Raw genomic sequence first — 17,430 nt, 5'->3', positions numbered from 1 at the left:
CCCAGACCCCCTTCCCACGCCCCGTCCTGGGAGATTCGGGGGGCACGGGTACGGCCTCAGATCCCCTTTGCACGGCCCCTCCAGGGAGATGTGGGGGGCACGGGTACGGCCTCAGATCCCCTTTGCACGGCACCCCCAAGGAGATGCAGGGGGCACGGGAACCCGTCACAGGCTCACCAGCACACTGCTGTGGAGGAGGAGGCACAGGGCCCTGCACCCTGATGGCTCTTGCTGCAGTGGTGCCACTGCCTGGGTGCTAACTGCTGCAGCACACCGCTGTCTCCCCAAAACGGACCCCAGGGCAGAAGGCCCCCATGAGCCCAAACGCTCCTTCTGTGGGCAGCTCCTTGGCCGAGGCGTGCTGGGCCAAGTCTGGTACCGGTGGCTGGGGTCCATGCCCGGCTGCCAGCGCTACGCCTGCTCCCAGGCCTGCTCCACAGCCAGGCCAGAGCTGGTCTGACAGGCTCAGGGCAGACGGGAAGGGAGAGGCCGCCTGCGGCTCAGGAATGTGCAGCCCTTATCTCTGGCTCCCCTGCAATCCTGGGGAGGGAATAACTCCAGAGTTTGCCTTTCTCTCACTCTTACTCACCCTCTGCCCTGGGTGGAGCTTGATTCTCGACTGGCTCGGAGGTGCCTGTGAATCAGGCTGCAGGCACGTCCAGGGGACCTGAGAGCACGACCCACCACCTGCCCTGGCTCACCTGGGAAGGTAGGAGAAGTGCAGGCACCTCCTGGGGTACCTGAATGGCCGCGTGAGGTGCTGGGCAAGGGCTGGGGAGGTCCTATCCTGCTCCTCCGCGCGGAGCTGGGCACTCGGGATCTGGGGCAGGGACTTCTGGAGGCAGTCTGGGGGCCGGAGGTGCCTGCTTCAGCGCAGAAAGGCGTCGGTAGCAGGAGCTCCCAGCCACAGCATGGCTGCCCCCGTGGGAGAAAGGAGAGTCCCAGGAGGAGATGGGAGAGGCAGGGGGGGAGGGAGAACGTCCCAGCACAAACAGCAGGCTTTGTGGTTGGTGAGAGAAGAGACCTGTCAGTCCTCAGGTAACCTGACCAAAACTGCTTAGTGAACGCTTCATTGAACTTGTGTCCCATGTCCTTTGATAAAGCACTAAGGAGTGAGTATTTCTGAGCTTATCCCCGTCTTCGGGAAGAGATCTTGCAGCCTAACTCAGCTTCCCACAATAGAACCTGAGCTGGCCTTCTTGGATAGGAAACACTATGGGGATGTGTGGTCAAGAAATTGGGACAAAGAGGACTTCACTGGTGATAGCGCTGGAAAGGCCAAGGTCTGCAGTAGGCTCAGAGCCAAGAAACAGCTCCTGAGGTCCACTGCGCCTTTACTGGCTTTGACCTCGCTCCACACGCATGGGTGTGTAGCTGTCTGCCGACATGGCCTGCAAGCAGCGACACAGACATTCATGTACGTACATGCAAAAGCACAGACGGATGTGTGTGGACACATGTGTGCACAGGCACACGTGCATACAGTCACTAATTTTTTTTCCACAGATGTGAGCCTGTCTGACAGACCTCAGGTTTTGTGTGCGAGCAGAGAGGAAGGGGAAGGTCTTATGTTCCCCTCACTCTAAATTGACTAAGGGCAATAGAGGTCAATTACGGCTTTTGTCTGGCCTGAGGACCGAGGTTCTCTTATCTTCTAAACAGAGGGGGAGGAGGTACTTGTAGAGGGACAGAAGTGCCTATAGGATCCTTCTTCTACTGAAAATACCTAATTCATGAAAGTTGCAATAAGCGGCACTGTGATAGAGGCCAAGCATACATGAATAACAACTCTAGGCACCAAACTAGCCCCAAAACAGCATTGACAATTACAGCAGTGCAGAACACCAGTGGCCTGGGATCCCTTTGCACAGCCCACAACAGCATGTGTTTTCATTGCATGAAGAGGCAAGAAGACAGAAAAAACACAGCATGCCTTCATCCCATTACAAAGCCACAGAAGGACTGCAGTTTGAGGAGGGAATTTTTTTTTCATTTTGGCCTAACTCCCATTTATCTGAGGGGCTTTAGAGTTGTATTTGAGGGACTAAGAAAGAGTTGTATTTGTTGTTACCTGGCAGTGGAAATAGAAGTATTCTGAGAGAAAAAACTTACGCTTTTTGCATGGTTGTTTTTTTTTACATCAAAGGAAAAAGTGAAAATGTCACCTACCACAGTCTGGTATGAGTGTGCTAGAGCAGTGCCATGGCTGAGGACAGACACCTGTGTTCCGTACAACATTTTTCAGACAATCACAACTTTCCAAGCAACTGAACAATCACAACTTTCCAAGCAACTGAAATTCACCTCCAAACCTTGCAGGATTGGACTTCTTTGCATTTTATGGTTAAATGGGACACTTTTGGACTCCTTATCAGGCCCCATTTGGCTGGATTTTTGTAGCCCTAATGAGGAAGAGGGGTTTCATGAGTGCATTTCTAAAATCTGGATATAGGGGAAGGTGAAAGTCAAGGGCAGCATGCACTTCTTCTTCTCCAAATTACACCTTACATTGTTGGACCTTTTCTCTGGTTTAGATTTCCTCATACCTGCTACCTAGTAAATAAAAGTCCAAAGAAAGGGATTGATTGAAAGAGAGCAAGCTTGGCATGAGCGTTGCTATTGTAGTGCTTAGGGACATGGTTCACTGGTGGACTTAGTGGTGTTAGGTTAACAGTTGGACTCGATGATCTTAAGGGTCTTTTCCAACCTAAATGATCCTATGGTTTGCTCTCTTCGGGCAGTCTGCTCTCTGTAAGGGACCGCTTCTCCTCGCAGGATTGCATTTCATTTTTCAGTAGCTGTAAACATCAGGTTTTGCCCTAGTGACTCTCTACAGGTTGGATTTATACATGCCACTCCATACCCTTTATTGCATAGGACAGTTAAGATTCACATGCTGACATGCTGTCTCAATAACCACTTCACAAGGAAAATTACGACATGTAATTTTTCTGCTACTTTTCCCTTCCTCTGGCCTGTAGGAAGATCCCCTGGACATTCTGAATGTCTGGCTGATTTCCTGATTCTCCAGCAAAGAGTATTTTGTGGGACCCCTTGCACTGACTTACAAGCAGAGGTGAGTGGGAGTCCAGTAGGTGCTCTGAGGTGCTGACCAGGCTCCCCGTTCTGCTCTGCCACTTGCCTGTAGCATTCATATTTACTACTCACAATAGACACATGAAGAGTTTATTATGCCAGTTCGTAGGGTCAGCTGACAAATGTATGTAATATGGAAGATAAAGTTATAATCTCTGGAAGCTCAGTGAATGAATTGATTAAATTAATTGAAGCAATTTCTCATCTGATGACCATGACTTCAGATGAAGTGAAACTCCTAGACTACAGCAGGCAGACATACCGTTTGTTTTTTTTTAAATGATGACTGAGATCCATGTAAGATCATCTGGAGTAAAGAATGGGATCACATTCCCTCAGATGCTTTAACATAGGGTGCTCAGTAGAGGCTGGTCAGATGACCAAAAGAAAAGGCCTGACAGTTGTATACGTGACGTTGTAACAGAAATAACAAATTCAATGTTTTCATCTTCCAAACAGAAACTTTAACAGTAACCAGGCTTTGAGCCTACAGCCTAAAACTGAGAGAACACTGAGAATGAGAACACAGAGAGACTGCAGCAAAAAATACAGAAAGGAAAATCCAAAGAGGAAAAGTAATTTCTGTGAGGACTTAGTAGACACAGTTGTGGCTGAGAAAGGGTCTAATTCAGACTATTACCCACATTTCACCATGCTGTTCTGGTGAACATATCTGAGCCTTGCTTGGTGAGAAGAGCAGTTAATAAGAAGGTATCCAGCATCCTTTCCCATAGCTCTTGTAAAATTTCCATAGCAACTTGCCATGGCTAAACCAGGAAATTCTGGGGTACACGTGAAAACTAAAAGTGCTGCAGGCACATCACTGTGAGATTGGCAAGTGAGAGGCCTTAAATTGAGAGATCCTTTCTCAGCAGAAGTCCAATCTTTAGTACAGAAAGCTAGCACATGTAGGAATAGCTTCTGGAAAGGATGAGCATATCTGTCACTGTTAGTATAGGTAATTCAGTCTGCTGCAGCAGGATTAGAAAGCACAAGCTGTCCCTCCATCACACAATGCAGAATTAAAAATCCCACACCTTAAACCATGTTCCAGGAGATGGGTCTCTCCCCAAATAATTTGCCAAGTACAACATTTACTTGAGAGCAAACCAACATTTTCTGTGTCTTATTGTCACAATGTCTGTTCGAGTAGTTTTACCTTAGGCATTACTGTGCTCTCTTAAGACTGACCCTTCCAGAGTATTAGCAACCTGTTTTCATATAATCCTTTCTATTTTATCATGCCAAATGCTTTTTAAAAAATATTTTAAACTTCAGGGATTCTAGAAATTCTGGAAACCTGAACATTTTTTGCAGCCCACCACCAGAGATCTAAGTGGTGTCATTGAACATGGTGCACAGGCCAACTGTGGCCCACACACTCCTGCCTGCTGGACCACCATTTGGAAATTGCTGCTTTACATTTTTCTCATGGATGTACCATTTGCTGCTTCTTTGACTCTCAAAATTGCTTTGATTCATCTCTTGACCAAGAAGTCCTTCAAACATTAGTAGCATAGAGGGGTTTTGTGGCTGTCTGTGGAGTCCAGAAGAGTAAGTAAACTCTTCTGTCCGTGTTGCCTTTCTCTTCTTGCATTTGTATCCAGGGCAATGAAAAGACAGGGTGTTTTAAGCCCCACAAATTGTGCCTATACTTGCACATAAGCATGGGGTCTCAGGCAGAGAGCGTATCTTACTGGCCCTTTCCAGCTGGAGTGATACAGCCTTGCTTCCTCTGGGCAGTTCCCTCTGCTGGTGCATAAAGACCTGCAAAGGCCTCAGCTTTTGGGAGTGTCTTGAAGCAGAGAAGCAGGTCCAGCCAGGGAAATGATCATCTGAGAGAGGCAGTCTGGGAACTTGCTGTGCAGGCAGAACACGTAACAACAAGCACCAGAGTCAGCATTGGGAAGGAAGATAGAGCCAGCCTGAGGTGCTGAGACATCAGCAGGGGCTGACATGAGGCAGCAGCAGATGAGAGAGAAAGGGAACACTGAGCCAGTTTCTTTTTGCTTGGACTGGGTAAATACAGTCCATCGCTTTGGATTCACACCTGGCACAAAGAATCGAGAAACACATGTGTCCTTTTATTTATTAAATTTTTTAAATCTCTAGGGCTTTGTGGTGATCATCTACTCAACATAGCTGAAACTAGAATTTCATGCTACTCTTTTAGAAAAAAAGACAAAGTCCATTGAAGTGGAACATAATATGGACAGGTAGCAAATGCTGCACAGGTCTATACTTTCTCCATTTTCTGCTCGTAGTGTTTGAATCCAGAGGCAAAGAGAGAATTTTTACATCTAACTTCACCTTCACTTCAGTTACTTTTCCCTGCTCTGGCTACATTAAACATTCCCTTATGGTTGAACATTCTTCTGTGCAGTGATAGTTGTGGAGTGTGATCATATCACTGCTTACACTTTCCAGTAGTAAGAGGGTTTGATAGCTTGTGTGGATCACAAAAACTGAATGCTTGTGGTAAGTATCCAAGCTAGTAAAGTCACTCCCAATTACACCAATGTGAACAGAAGCAGGCCTCAGGCCAAGCCAAAGGGAAATTTTCGCTGGAGACTCCCTCCTCAAAAAAAGCTCTTGATGATTGCACACTGATAGCTGCATTTTAGCTCCTTTCTCTCCTCCGGTTTCTCCCCTGCTAATATTTTTTTGGCTGAGTAGGGGTGTGATTGCATTAGTCCTCCCTGTGCAGAGGTGCATTGGCACAGTAGCAACCAACCCAGTGTCTTTGGGAAAGCCCAAGCAGACGGGTGGAGGAAACCTTTGCTGCTGAGAAATTGAATCCTGCCTCTCATCAGCCCATTAAATCAGCCTTCATCTCCCACTTGCTAAGTTTTCAACAAGCTCCTTCCTGCTCTCCTCTATCCACTGCCCCTAAGCATGGGAGGAGTTACTCATAAACAGCTACAAAGCCTACCTTCTTTTTCTCCTTCAGCTTCCTCCTGAAAAAAAAAACAACTATCCCATATTAGCATGCTAGAAAGTAAGTTCTAAAGAGCTCGCGTACTGAATACTTGTTTCTTTCTGTAGCCTTCTCTGTACCTGTGTTCATCATTGTACCATCTGCTATACTTAGAGGAAGGAGCTGAAGTTTGCAGTTTTGGTTCACTCATTATATAGTATGGTAAGGTTCTGATCATGACTGGTGCTCTTGATACTTCTAAATTTATTAACATGATTTTATGAAATGATTGTTTAGGATAGCAGAGAATGGCATGAAATGCCAAATAATGATAACAGCCTTCTAGAACACGTGGAGAGAAGATGCTGTGGATCAATGCTTTTTTTCCTGACTTCATAAAACATGAATTCTGAGTGACTGCAAAATCAGAGGAACAGTAAATGCAAAGTACTGCAGGGCTTGTATGGAGCAGATGGGAGCCACTGCGATGCCTTGTCAAATGATAAATAAAAGCTAGTCTGGAATCCCTGTCAAAATAAATTCACAGACGTTTCATCTGTGTCCATGTGTACTTCATGGTGGAGCACATGGACCAAGCACATGGTTCCTTAATAGACTTTTTCTTGTCTGATGCCAGTTACTTTGCCTGTCCTTCAGGCATTGTGATGGTTCTCCTGTGCTTCTCCTTACGTTAACAAACTCCATCAAAAATTTGTTTTTCAAATATCCCTATAGAAGCTATCCGTAGTACACTGCCTGCAGATCACTTAATTCGACAACTGATTATATGTACAATGCTAAATTTGCACATCTCCCAGTTGTTTCTTTGTGCCTCTTGGTTCATTCTTCTCTTTCATCTGATTATCGTGTCTAATGGGGCCTAGATTATGAGACTGTCTTAAGCAAGAACTGATGTAATAATTGCTGGTACTTCACCTAGTACAATGGGATTCAGCGTCTTTAAAGTCTTTTACTGTAACTGTATATTCAACCAAACCAGCAAGGCTGTTTGACTGTAGCCTCTTGGGATTCAGGAAAATCAATTGGTTGTCACTCGGGCAGTTCAGCAACAGCAGGACTAAAAGAAAAAAACACAAAGCATGGTAATCCTATCCTATAAATCAGCAGGATGCTCATTGATCCTTAGTGGTCAAAAAGCAAATGACATATTAAGAAAGGAAACCTAAACACTGTATATAAACCATATTTCACTTCCATCTTGCAGCTCCAGTCCCACCATCTCAAAAAAGAATACAGTAGAGTGAAACAAATTCAGAAAAGAGAAGAGACCAGAGGATCATAAGAGGCACAGAACAGTTTCCATATAAAAAACAGTTAGGATTTTCCATCTAGAAAGGTGATGAGTGACAGGAAAGTTGACAGATGTATTAAATCAGAGTGGCATGAGAAGGGTCAATAGAAGATGATTTTCCTATCCAAAGCAAAAGAAAAACAAAGTAAAAGCAGCAGATTCAGAAGAGAAGGAGACTGTTCTTGACTGTATTGCTGAGCTGTTGAACTCCTTGCCGCTGGCTGTTGTAGATGCTGAAATTTTATATGGGCTTAGGGAAACTTTGTGTGAGTTTATGATCGCAAAATCCTTTGAAGCTATCTACAGTTATTAAAGCATATGTGGATGAGGAGGTTCTTGAGCCTCAAGTAGCTAAAATTGGCTCAGAGAAGCTGGTGAAGCATCATAAATGCTTGGCCTGTCCCTGTATGTTTTCCCCATCATCTGCTCTTAGTCCATATTGGAGATGGATGGTTTTCTAGGCTTGATGGACCCTTGATCCAATCCAGTACAGCTGATTTTACGTTCTGTTCTCCCAGAAACATACGGTAAAGAGAGGGTTCAGACACAGTGAGAATGAAGCCTGGAGAGACTGAGAATTTGTGCACTCGCTATTTAGAGAAACCAGAAAGAAAACCCCGAAGTTGATATGAGTAAATGGCAGGTAAATGCAAAGATGTTCAGAGGGGCTTTTACATGACAAACGTTTAGTATGAAAGAAGATAATACACAGGAGTACAAAGTACAGTACACTGCATGGAATAGGATTGGCAAAAGCTATCATCTTTCTGGAGGTTTATAATCTAAATCATCAGGATTTATGTGAGGAAAAGCCATCTCAGTAATTTACACAGAGAAAGCTGATCGAAATACATTATTTTGAATACAGTTTCAGATTAAGGATGTAGGTGCACACAAAAACGCTGTACACTCAGGCGCGTCATCCCAGAGTAACGATGTCCTAGCAGCTGTCTGTGTGCAGGGACCTTTCCTGTAGAATACCCTGCGGTAAATGCAAGGTTCACTTTTGTTGGAGAAGTAATTGCCCTTCATTCATGACAAAGAATGTGTGTGGTGGGTACTGTGGATCATGTTTGTGCCAACAGTTTACCTGGCACTAATTTGATCACAAATCCTTACCCTAATGGCCAGTCGTTAGCTGGATAAATATGCTAAAATTGTTTCAGGGAATAAAAGTGCATTACTTTCAAAAGACCATTAATAAGCTCTCCCACAAAGTTTACTGAAAGTGGTAGTAAACACTGAAATTACTAAATCCAGAGATAATTCCACAAGCTTTGGAAAAAACCTAACCAAATGAGCCAAAAGGCCAGGATAATGCAAATGAAACCATGTGCTGCCAGTGCAAGGTAATTTATAGAAAGGAAAAAACCTGATTTAATTGTATGCCCTCTGGGATTCAAGTAAATGTATGGTTTTGGTTGGTGAAGGTGTAAGTATGCTTATAATAACCCTCGTCTTCTCAAAATCATTTCAATAAATGTTTTCTGAAATGTGATTAAAATCCTACAATATGCTAAATTGACAGGTCTTGCATTAGGTAGTTAATGAAACAGTAATTTATTAGTATCGATCATTAAAGAGAAGGTATTAATAATGTTCATTTTTGTCAGACTTACCAGCAATTCAGTCCTTCTCCAGTGCTGCTCAGGAGCACAATAAAATGTTTATGTAATCAATAAATAGTCTAGTAAAGTTAAGGATAACACACATTTTGAGGAAACGGTAAATAACAGTAAATAACAGTAAAAATCACAACACTACAATCTGATGAGATGCATTTTAATCCAGGCAGCTATAAAACAATATACAGAAATCCGGATGAAGGTTGCAATTAAGGAATTGAAGATTTAGTGATGTGAAGATGAACTAAATTACCAGAGAAAGCTCAGAGAATTCTTAAGGAAAAGCCACAATTGTTGTCCAGGGACAGGAGACAAGCCCTCCCAAGGGAAAGGCTGTTCAGTTTATAATGGAGAAAGCTGAGAAGTGATTCACACTGCACTTGGACAGACAAAAGACCTGTTGTTAGGTGATTTTTCAATTGTGTGACTAGAGGCATTATAATACAGTTAAAATTTGAAGTTAAAGATTACTTTGTGAAGTAAGATGCATTTTCACTGCAATAAAAGTAAATGAATGCTGAAGTAGCTTGCTAAGAAAATGGTTGCTATTTGTTTTTGGGGTTTTTTTTAAATAATCTTTCTAATATATATTTAAATATAGTTGCTGGGAGGAATGTTTTCATCTGTGTGTACAAGTGACTGGGGTGTTCAGGCTGAAAGATCGTTTGGCTCTTTTTTGCCCTTTGTATCTGCGCTTTTCTACTCTACTCCACTCTGGTTTTCTCTATCAGTCAGGCCTATTGTAGAGCGGGAGTGTGCTGCACGCTAACCGTGGCTGCTGCTCTTCCAGCTGTGCATTAAAACAGCAATGATAATCAAGTCTCATATTGTAGGACTTCTCTGAAGGAAGTAATTTTCCTCATTGCACAACTGGATAAATGTATTTAGGGTTTTTCAGCTTCCTTTGACCCAGCTGACCACAGGCACAGGTATGGGATAGTGAAATGCTGAGTTGCAATGTGCAAGCCAGACACTCACTGACTTGCAATATTCAGTGCCAAGCTAATGGTTTGCAGTATTGCATCAGATGATTTAATAGTCCCCCCTTCATGTGTCCTTAATCTTTTACAAAGCAGTTGTGATATACATTAAGCAACAGACAGTTCAAAATTAAAATAGGCACTTTAAAGTATTAAGAAGCTTTGTTTCAAAAAGTAGTCATCACTGGATAGGTTTGTTCTTAACAGATTTGCATAAAGTTCAGTGTTATGTTTTATCTCTTTAATATTTTGATCAATGAAGTAAAAACACTTGTGATAAAGCTTTTAGGTACTTGATTATTGGGAAAGTCAATCAAAATAGAAGATAGGGCAGGTATACAGAGTGCCTTGGATCACTTGATAAACCGATGCATCACAATTAGTTATTACACATACTAACTAAGAATCCATTTCATAGTTATAAAAAGGAGACTGTATCCCAACAACCATTGCAAAACCAAATGGGTATCAGAGTAGCCAAAGTGCTGAAGTGCAATGCCATGGCAACATCCATGGATGTAGGAGAGGAGCATGTAAGAAAGGGTGTAGGAGTAGGGAGGCAGTTTTGTCTCAGATACAGTGTTGGTAAGAGAACCATCAGAATATTGTGTTCAGCTGTGCTAGCTGCGCTTTAAACTGGAACAGAGTACAAAAGAGCTATTAGTACAATCTGATGGTCACAAAATGTTGTACGGTAATGGTTGGCTTCATCAGCCTTAATGTGGGTGTCTAGTGTGAGACAATTACTCACTTCACTGTATTGACTGGACTGGTGGTTGGTAACAGTAGTAATAGTAGTATGGACATCAGACATTCATGGAGAATGAATGAAGTGAAGAAGCCTGAAGTTGGGTGGGACTGATCTGTCCTACTGTAGAAGTTATGTTTGAAAGCACAACTGAAAAAGTAAAAAAAAACAAAACAAAAACCTGCTCCAATTTCTTTACTCTATTAGCCATTTAAAGACTGAAATTCTGGAATTACCCATCTCCCAGGCAGGTTCTGGTATGAAGTATTGAAATTTTCAAGCTGGATCTTGGTAGAATGGATTGTATGACAGGATAAAGGTAATCCTGGAGTTAAAAAAATTGAAGACTGAAGCTTTGGAAGACTGATTTGTTAGTGTCTCTGGGAGAAAGATTAGACTTGGCCAAATGTAAGCATTTCTATTAGAAGATGAATCTCATCCCATACTCCTTTGATTTTATTCACCTATTCTCCATCAACTATGAAGGGGAACACAAGGCAATTAGCTTGCTTGTAGTCATGTTGTACACCTGCATTTAGTTAATGAATCTGACCCTTGAGAGATTCCTAAACTTAGTTGTTTAGTGTCATTTTAGGAGCCTTAGGGTATCTAAAACACAGCAGATGTGGCACAGGCCCTATGAGAGGCTCACACCCTTCTTGACCAGCAGCTGAAGGCCAGGCAAGAAACCTTAGGGCATCCCAAGTGACACTAAACACCAGTGTGTAGACACCTGAATTGCTCCCCTGGTTATAGTTTGTTTGCCCTTTATTTATATTTAATTTATCCAAGGCTTAAGGGCTAGGTGCTGGGAAGAAGTTAGAATTTTTCCCTTTGCTACCTAATTTGTCTTCTGGAATTTTTCTTTCATCTTCCTCTAAAACAACAGGGACTGGATAGCAGGATACATAGTGGCGTATGCCAGTACGCTTAGTGGTCTTAAAGAACTTCTCAGGTCCCACATCAGTGTGTTCTGCTCATAAAATCAAGTTTAAAACAATCGCTGTAATGTTTTCCCAGGTCATACTAGTGGGATATAATAGGAACCCTTTGCTTTTTTGTACAGTGTAGGGGCAGTACTCTTCTTGGGATGCTTTTCCCGATAAAGTTGTAGCTGATGAAGGCGTGAAGGACATTGGTGGTGTGCTTGAGCTTTCCTGTTCCCTTCTGGTAGTACACCGTAGGTTTTATGGCACTGGGGCTTTTGTACTAAGGGTCTTTAGGGTCTTCCTTTTTTCCAGTACTTGTCGTATAAATGGAAGGAAGGATGTTCAGTGGTTCCTTTTGGACTGATCACGTGTCACATAGCTGTTCCCCATTGCAGATGCTGGATTTATGTGATCTCTTCTCCTGCTGTAGCCATATACAATTCAGTTCCTGAACTGTAACTGGAGTACAGAATATCTTATTACCCTTTACAAAGACCTTCATGGGCAATGTGAGTCTTTTTAGCATCTTCATTTTTCACTAGATTCCCCATAGCTTGTGTCATAAAAATTTGTAAACTGACTAGCAACTAAACTAAAATGAAATTCCTAATTAAATAAAATAAACAAGCATATAAATAAGTAAAATTCTCTACTAACCAGTAGTTACAGGCTTCCAGACACATTTGGTATATTTTCAGTTTGTGACTTAGTTTCTTTGACAGTTATAGTGGTTCAGATTTCCAAAAATACATCATCTGTCTTTTTCTGGGGTGAATGAAGCTGCAGAAAATAGATTTGCAGGTGAAACTTAAGCAAGGAGGTAGGTCCTTCTTGGAGTTCCTCTTTTGTTTTAGATGCCACTGTAATCTAGGAAAATACAGCCATCATGCAAGAATGCTAATAAATGATGTGTGCCCTAATCTTCTGCCACTCTGGATTGAGGAAATCTGACAAGGTGTGCAGTGAATTCCTGTTAAAGGAACCAAGGCATAAAAGCAAAGAATTGCTGTCTAATGACAGCCTTTGACAATCAGTTCTAAGGAAGTAAGGGCTCACATGAGCTATGCATTTCACAGAGCTCTCGCCAAATTTTGCTGCTTCTGCCAAATACTTCCTTCATTTTGCTCTTCCAGGCCTCCTACATGACAACTGCCAAAGGTTTAAGAGACAATGAGAAATGGCTGCCATTCCTGGCATTATACATCCTGAATGCCCTAAAACATAAACACAATATACAGTTCTAGAGTCAAACAGTAACAAGGCAACACTGCATACCCGGAAAGATATTGCATCTTCTCTAAGGCATGTGAATTGGTACTCTGCACTGTGGTGATAATTGACACATTTTGAATGGATCAAAACTGGTTAACACGGATATAAAGAGACAGTAGTTTAAAACCCCCATTATTGTCTTAGAAACCTCACTACAGCAAAAAAGTATTAGCCATAAGTGGCATGTTATAATTTTCAGCTAATTTGTAGGAGAATTACTTATCAAATAGTGGATTATTTGACCTAGACCTAGAGACACAGCCTTGCAGTTGCCAGCTTAACATCAAATCTGGACCAGCATCTCAGAGTTCTGCCAGTTGCAGGTAACTATTTGTAGGAGTTGTAACTTAGCAAAAAAAAAGAAACAAACCCAAAACCATTAACGAAATGCAGAATCTAGATAAATTCCACAAGATGGACAGTAGTGGGAGTTTACTTGCAAAGACTGCAAGTACATGGAAGCCAAAAGCTCAGGTGACTCTGCTTCCTCATAGTGAAGTAGCATTCCTGGCAGAGTTTCTGCCCAGGAGCTATCGAGACCACTTTTGTAAAGTTTTATTTATTCATTGACCTGAGATCAGCTCACGCTTACCCTAGTGACAAAAGATAGTAACCTTTGAGGTTTCAGTTAACTTCTCCCCTTCTGCTTAAATCAACAGGGAAGTAGTTTGAAAAAGTACTGAAAGAGCATCAATCATTCTGTGCATCTCGTCATGCAAAGCACAGAATGTGTTCATTGTAGATAGCAACACATGAGAAGGTAGAGGGAGGTTACTGGGAGATGCCAATGCTAAGTGTTCCTGAGATATTTCTTCACATACACTACCCATACTTTTTATGGCTTACAAATGGTGCACTGCAAATACGCCGTAACAATGCGATACATGTATATATACCCCCCTCCAGCATTCTTCATGCAAGCTGAGAATTCATCAACCTAGTGTAGTTCTTCTTGCAGATCAGGGAATTAAAGCATGCCAACCAATTAATAGAATCATAGAATCATAGGATGGAAGGGCCCTTCAAAGAACATCTAGTCCACCCCCCCTGCCGTGGGCAGGGACATCTTTCACTAGATCAGGTTGCTCAAAGCCCCATCCAACCTGACAACAGTTAAAACAGTTTAAAACTGTTGCCCCTTGTCCTGTCACTACAGGTCTTGGTAGAAACTCTCTCTCTTGTCTTTCTTATAAGCCCCCTTGTGTGAGCTGGACGCAGGAACAACCACAAAACCACAGATGAAATGCAAAGAGTAAATTTATTTATTTAACTCATCAGCCAGGGGATCCCTGAAGCAGCACCTGGGCAGAAGAACACAGGCAGGGACGCAGGCACCGTGAAGCTTGGTCCATGCTAGAGAATCACTGAACCTGCTGGTTTTGCCTATTTATCAGGGATTCACACCGGCGTAGTTTACCACTGTGCTTTGATCTTTCCTGCAGCAGGGGAGGAATCTCAAGCATGGTCGATCAGGTGCCTCTAAGTCCATCACAGTCCTATGTTATCTGAACATGGATGTCCTACTTGTCCAACACAGAAGGCTAAACAACAATTAGTGTGATATATGTGGTTTTTGATACCCCAGCTGCAAGTCACTTGAGCATGTTTACAATCCCCCTCGCCAATCTTCCATTATTTTCCCACACCCCTTTAAGTAGAATGGAATGCAATGGAATGGAATGGAATAGTTCACTTGGAAGGCATCTACAACAATCATCTAGTCCAACTGCCTGACCAATTCAGGGCTGACAAAAAATTAAAGCATTTTATTAAGGGCATTGTCCAAATGCCTCTTAAACACTGCCAGGCTTGGGGCATTGACCACCTCTCTAGGAAGCCTGTTCCAGGGTTTGACCACCGTCTTGGTAAAGAAATGCTTCCTCACATCAAGTCTGAACCTCCCCTGGCGCAGCTTTGAGCCATTCCCAGGTGTCCTGCCCCTGGATCCCAGGGAGAAGAGCTCAGTACCTCCTCTCTACATCCCCTCCTCAGGAAGCTGCAGAGAGCAATGAGGTCGCCCCTCAGCCTCCTCCTCTCCAAACTAGACAAACCCAGCGTCCTCAGCCACTCCTCATAGGACACGCCTTCCAGCCCTGTCACCAGCTTTGTTGCCCTCCCCTGGACCCATTTGAGTACATTAACATCCTTCCTAAATGGTGGGGCCCAGAACTGCACACAGTACTTAAGGTGAAGCCGCACTAATGCTAAATACAGCAGGATAATCCCCTCTCTTGACCAGCTAGTCATGCTGGGTTTGATGCCCCCCAGGATGGGGTTTGCCCTCTTGGTGCTTGGGCACGCTGCTGGCTCCCCTATTGAGCCTGCTGCCCACCAGCACCCCCAGATCCCTTCCTGCAGGACTGCTCTCCAGCCACTCCTCTCCCAATTTATACTTGTGTCCAGTGTTACTCTGTCCCAGGTATGGAATTTGGCATTTGTGCTTGTTAAATTTTGTGTTCTTGATGATTGCCCCATTCCTCTGCAAGGCCTCATGGCCCTTGAGAGAGTCAACACCACCTCCCAGTTCAGTATTATCAGCAGACTTGCTAATGGCGCATTCAACTCCTGCATCCAGATTGTTGATGAAAATACTGAACAGAACTGGCCCTAGAATTGAGCCCTGAGGAACACCGCTGGTGACTGGTCGCCAGCCAGATGTAGCCCCATTCACTGTGACCCTTTGAGCCCTGCTGTCCAACCAGTTCCTCACCCAGTGCACCAGGTACCTGCTTATCCCACAGTTGCACAACTTATCCAGAAGCACTCTGTGAGGGACAGTATCAAAAGCCTTACTAAAATACAGAAAAACTACAGCCACTGCCTTCCCTTTATCCACTAGGTGGGTGACCTTATTGCAGAAGGGTATCAAAATAGTTAAAGTACTAGTTGGGTGACCTTATTGCAGAAGGGTATCAAAATAGTTAAAGTACTAGTTAAGTATTGAAAGCCCTCCCTGAGCCTTCTCCAGACTGAACCCCAACTCTCTCAGCCTTTATTCATAGCAGAGGTGTTCTAGCCCTTGGACCATTTTCATGTCCCTCCTCTGGACCAGCCCTAACTGGTCCATGTCTTTCTTGTACTGGGGACCCCAGAGCTGGACGCAGTACTGCAGGTGGGGTCACATGGGAGCCAAGCAGAGGGGGAGAATCACCTCCCTCAACCTGCTGGCCACACTTCTTTCGATGCAGCCGAGGGTAGGGTTGGCCTTCTGAGCTGCAAGTGCACATTGCCAGCTCATGTCCAGCTTTTCATCCATCAGTATCTCCAAATCCTTCTCTGCAAGGGCTGCTCTCAATCCATTCCCCCCCCCCCAGTCTGTACTGATGTGTTCAGTAGAAGTATCTGACAAACCAGCAGATGCATCCCAGTTACAAACAGGACTATAGATTTTTGAATGCATTCCAGATAACTCCCAAGAACTGTCGAGTGCTTTCACTCTCTGGAATCCTATTCAGTAAGTAAGTTTTTCTGTTAAGAGTTGCAGAATATTTAAGATATATGTTTTAAAGCCCTGCTTAGTTATCATGTAAGCTGTTTCAAGCCAGAATTGATCCACTTTTATCAAGGATTCCATGAAGAGAGACACTCCAGTGCACACACAGCGAGGGCAGTGTGTATACGTGGTTCAGACTGCTGCTCTTGCTCACGCCACACCACATGTGCCACTAGGATAAGTGTCCCGAGTGTCTTCACCTCGTTGCATACGCACAGACCTCCTATGTAGCACTGGTGCTGTTGCTCGGGCACTGCCTGGGGGGACAGAACACACCGTGGCGTTCGCCTGTGCGCGCATAGCAGGCTGCCGGCTCAGGGCTACAACTGCTGCTGCAAACGAGTTGTCACACGATCCAGACAAAAGCAAGACTCTCCGGATTCTTCCTGAACTTCATTTCTGAAGTAAACCTGAGGATCTGTTCAGGGGAATCAAAGTACATGACAGCTATACTTCAAAAGCGAGCAACCTCTAGAATTCCCTCACACCAAGGCTCGGGGTAATCTAGGCTCTTCTCAAGGGAAAAGGGTTCTTTTTTTATAGTTTTCCTGCCTTTCCTGAAAACAGTGTAACGGTCAAACACACTTACTGTAGCTACTCTCAAATTTGTCGTGCCCACTTGTTAGGGACCGGTCCTTATACCCGTGCAGGTCACGAGTTACTTAGGCTTATGGTGGCAAAAACGTAATTTCTGGTTTTTATTTCCCAGTTCTCAGCTTTGTGCCTCTATTTTGGAAGAAATTAACACCACCTGAAGGAAGTGGGGAGGCTTAATGAGTAGAACCTTGCCTGGGCAAAGGCAGGAATGGCACACTCAGCAGGCTGCAGGTTCCCTCCCAGCAGGATTCGAGGGTGCTTTCTCAGCAGTAACTTCCAAGAGCCGGCTGCAACGAGACGCAGAATCGCGCTCCTTGGTTCCCTCCTTGCGAGCCAAAGAGGGTGACGGTGCAGATTCCGCAGCCTCCTTAGTCACGGCCAGAGGTCCGCTCACGCTCCGGCGCCTGCTGCGATCCAGCTCAGGTGTTCGCTGCGGCCCTCGGGACGTGCGCGGGTGAGGG

At 44.0% G+C, this 17,430-nt stretch overlaps 1 protein-coding gene across 1 annotated transcript in view; it reads left to right on the top strand.

Annotated features, from left to right (window-relative positions):
- Positions 1-692: 692 nt before the first annotated feature.
- FAM83H (family with sequence similarity 83 member H) overlaps positions 693-17,430 on the top strand; it is a 29,541-nt gene continuing 12,803 nt past the window's right edge. The window contains 1 exon segment of the mRNA XM_009642146.2: positions 693-709. The gene's annotated coding sequence lies outside the window, so the exon portion shown is untranslated.

The sequence above is a fragment of the Egretta garzetta genome, unplaced genomic scaffold (genome assembly GCF_000687185.1).
Source record: "Egretta garzetta isolate BGI_Z169 unplaced genomic scaffold, ASM68718v1 scaffold460, whole genome shotgun sequence".
NCBI classification, from domain to species: domain Eukaryota; kingdom Metazoa; phylum Chordata; class Aves; order Pelecaniformes; family Ardeidae; genus Egretta; species Egretta garzetta.
Note: the sequence above shows the minus strand (reverse complement) of the source record. Positions and strands in the feature narration are given on the sequence as shown.